This window comes from Lactuca virosa, chromosome 8 (assembly GCF_052849685.1).
Source record: "Lactuca virosa cultivar CGN04683 chromosome 8, Lactuca_virosa_CGN04683_v6, whole genome shotgun sequence".
NCBI lineage: Eukaryota > Viridiplantae > Streptophyta > Magnoliopsida > Asterales > Asteraceae > Lactuca > Lactuca virosa.
Window position 1 is genome coordinate 141,685,940 of NC_136433.1, and position 4,134 is coordinate 141,690,073.

The window sequence follows — 4,134 nt, forward strand, 5'->3', positions numbered from 1 at the left end:
CCCAAGACACCGGGTGGTCATGATACTATTTGGGTGATCGTCGACAGACTGACCAAGTCCGCCCACTTCCTGCCAATCAAGGAAACATACAAAATGGAGAGACTGACTAGAACCTACATCCAAGAGATAGTACGACTGCATGGGGTGCCCATATCCATTATCTCGAACAGAGATAGCAGATTCACCTCGAGATTTTGCCAGTCAGTACAAAATGCTCTTGGAACTAAGTTGGACATGAGTACAACTTATCATCCTCAAACGGACGGGCAGAGTGAGAGAACCATTCAAACCCTTGAAGACATGCTGAGAGCGTACATTATTGACTTTGGCAAGTCATGGGATACCCATTTTCCCCTGGTCGAATTTTCCTACAACAACAACTATCACACTAATATTAAGGCTGCTCCATTCGAAGCCCTCTATGGTCGTAAGTGCATATCCCCTCTGTGCTGGGCTGAGGTGGGTGAGACGCAGCTACCTAGAGGTCAAGTCCCTGATACCACTCTCACTGGCCCTAAAATCTTTCGAGAAACCACCGAAAAGATCGTGCAAATCCGAGAACGACTAAAAGCCTCCAGAGATAGACAAAAGAGCTATGCCGACAAAAGACGAAAACCCTTGGAATTCTAGGTTGGTGACCGCGTTTTGTTGAAGGTCTCACCCTGGAAAGGCATGATACGCTTCAGAAAGCGTGGAAAGCTGAATCCAAGATACATTGGGTCATTCGAGATCCTCGCTAGGATCGGCCCCGTAGCCTACAAACTCCGATTTCCGCAAGAGCTCATCAACATCCATCCCATCTTCCACGTGACTCTCGTAATTCCACTCGATGAAATCGAGATCAATGAGAGTCTTAAGTTCATGGAAGAGGCAGTCAAAATCATGGATATAGAAGTCAAACGAACGAAGCAAAGTCGCATCCGATAGTGAAGGTTCGTTGGAATGCTAAGTGAGGACCCGAATTCACTTGGGAGCGAGAATATCAGATGCAACAGAAGTATCCGCATCTCTTTCCCTAGTCCATTTTTTTATTCATTATAGAATTTCGGGACGAAATTCCCTCTAACGGGGGGATGATGTGACAAACCAATACTTTCTAGTCAACAAAAGTCAATTTCCGTTAAATAAAATTTTCGAATTTTATTTGTTCCGTTAAGCTCTTCAGGGTTAGAAAATAATCTAAAATACATAATTAGGGGTTATATAAGTTTTCAGAACCAAAAACGCTCGAAAAATCAACATTTCCCTCGAAAAGTCGACAAACTCATACAACCAGACGTTTACGGCGGTAAACCCACGGGCGGTAAACCCTGGGCCGTAAACCCGTTTATAGCCGCGAACCTATGTCCGACTGTAAACCCAACCGGTATAAAGGTTTTTCCCGGAGAGATTCTTCATTTCTCATCTTTTTCACTCAAAAACTCTCTCAATTTGCTCCCAAGAACTTCCCAAGAACATTCATATCATCAAGAACAAACCTTCAAATGTTCATATTTTCACCAAGAACACCAAGAACAGCCTTCATATCTTCAAAGGCTACAAAGCAGTTCACAGCCGCAAACCCGTTTGCATCCCCAAACCTAGTTCGCGGCCGCAAACTTAGTTCACGGCCGCAAATAGCCTTGAGCCGTGAACCTTGGCTGAAAACCCTTTTTTTCCTTTTCAAATAAGTCTCGGTAACATTCCTAACCCAAAAGCAAGTGTTTTCTAACACTTTAATTAATGGTTTCGCTAATTTAAATACAATTATGTGTTTAATTATCATTAGGACACCGTTAATTCCGCGTACTCCAACTCGAGGGTCATCTTTCCGGTTTTTCTGTCGAGCACATGCACATAATCAACAGTGAGTTCATACCCCTACACTTTTACTGTTTTTAAAGTTTTCAGGGGGATACAAGCAAAACACAAAGAAATTTTGTGTTCTTATATAACAGATTTCAATAGAATTAAAACTTATGCAATTGATACAACCAAGAGATGACTACGTTTGATAAAATATTTAGATATTTTATCCCTTTTGTAACATGTTGAGCATAAGGGAAGTTTACAACATACAATGATAATTGCAAAGTTTTCAGTACAATACATGAATCGCCTACATAACATACATGCAAACTATAATAGGTATAGTTTGGGTTTTCAATACACGGTTTATCAATTCCAGAGCTTATACATTAAGAAACAAATAAACTATGATAGATATAGTTTATGACATACAATACTATTTTCTGAAAACAAGAGTATGACACTAAATAATTATTTAAGTATAATTATTTTTACTCTACAAGTATACATACAGTGTCAAGTACAAGAGAACACTACAACAGTACACGTAAACTAGTTAATACATCGTTGTGAGACACTACTTCAATTGTACCCCTTCGGGGTGCGGAACTAAATCCTACCACAGTATAACCAGAGTCTCCTGGAGGGAGAGCACGAGATTTATGAATATATCTATTTGGGACTGACAGTCCCACAGCTGAACTGCTAGCTACAGTTAGACAGGCATGCCTGGGGTGATAAATTTCATAACATCTGACGCCTGAAGAACGTCGTAGAGGTCACTAGGTCATATCATGCATGGTTATACCAAACTTACAACAGTATAAACTAACCATTTGTTTACGGGATTTCAATTCTTCAAATAGTTTTATTTTCATTAAAAGAACTAGCATACACTACAACTGGAGGATTCCAGGGAATACAAATACATGGTTTTATTTTAAGTAATAAAACTACTATGTATACTGGTGGTAGCCAGGGTTTTAATACAGAACACACTATACATACTTGTGGTAGCCAGGTTTTTCTTACAGAACACATTATACACTACTGGTGATAGCCAGGGTTTTCATACAAAGGTTTTCATACATAACGCACTATACAATACAACTGGTGCTAACCAGGTATACAGACTAACATTTTCATATACTACTAGAGGATACAATAACGAACGTACATTTTGGTCTTAGGGTTTAAGACTACTTTTCATTACTAAAGAAAATATTGGATTTTCTTGAGAACATGCAAAAATTTTACTGATTCACATACAAGTTTTCATTACAAAAACATACTTATGAACTCACCAGCTTAAATGCTGATACTCTTTCAAAACCGCTTGTATTCTCAGGGAACCGATAGACATGTACACTCGCAGACTTTTGAGAAGACAGAGCGTATAGAGTCCCGTCTTTTATACTTTTTCTACACTTTTGTTGTTATACAAACTATGTATCAAACATATGTAAATACCTTATATATTTTCAATGTAATGGTTGTGTTTACTTTGGTTACTATGATGCAATTGTTGTGATACTGTACATTACGACCTCTGCCCCCGAACGTTTTCGCTGTTCCGGTTTGGGGGTGTGACAGCCTCTGGCTGCAATTCTCGAGTCGGTCATAACATTCGCTTCCTTCTTGAGTCATGCGACTCAATTGGCACTACTCCGAGCAAGGCCCTCGAGACCTCAAATCAACTAACTTTCCTAGGTCTGCACCATTCAAACCTAAACTCACATGGCCACTATGGCCCAAGCAATGACCAGATCCATCCTCAGGATGAACAACCATAAACGATAACCGATAAAGATAGAAACACATTGAAATGAATCATGGTGCCAAACCATGTTATCTAGCCCTCAACTAGCTCCTTAGAGTCCTCGATATTTTTCCTTGATTTGAGTACGGATCCTGTGCTTTTAGTAGTACGGTCCTAATACTACCTTCCACACCTATCCGTACTTTCCTCAAGAATTGTTTCGGGTCCTCTAAATAACTACTCATGTCCACTATCGCCCGATCCAATCACATATACCCGCTCTCAAACGAATACACACCACTAAAAGGCGCACCAGTTCCTCTAAGGCACTTCTTAGGATCTCCTAGGATCGCCACCTCACCCTGCCATCAGTTGCTGAAAGACCCCTCTTAGTGTCAGCTAACTACTTCATGAATACAATTACGTGCGACAAAACATAAATAATCTTTCGATTAAAAGACCCAACACTACAAATTTGGGTTTAGAAGAGAGCTACACAATATGGTCGAATCAATCATTCTAAAATTACTTAACCTTTGCAACATGTAGCTTAACATATTCATTTAATAGTTAACTCACATTAATAT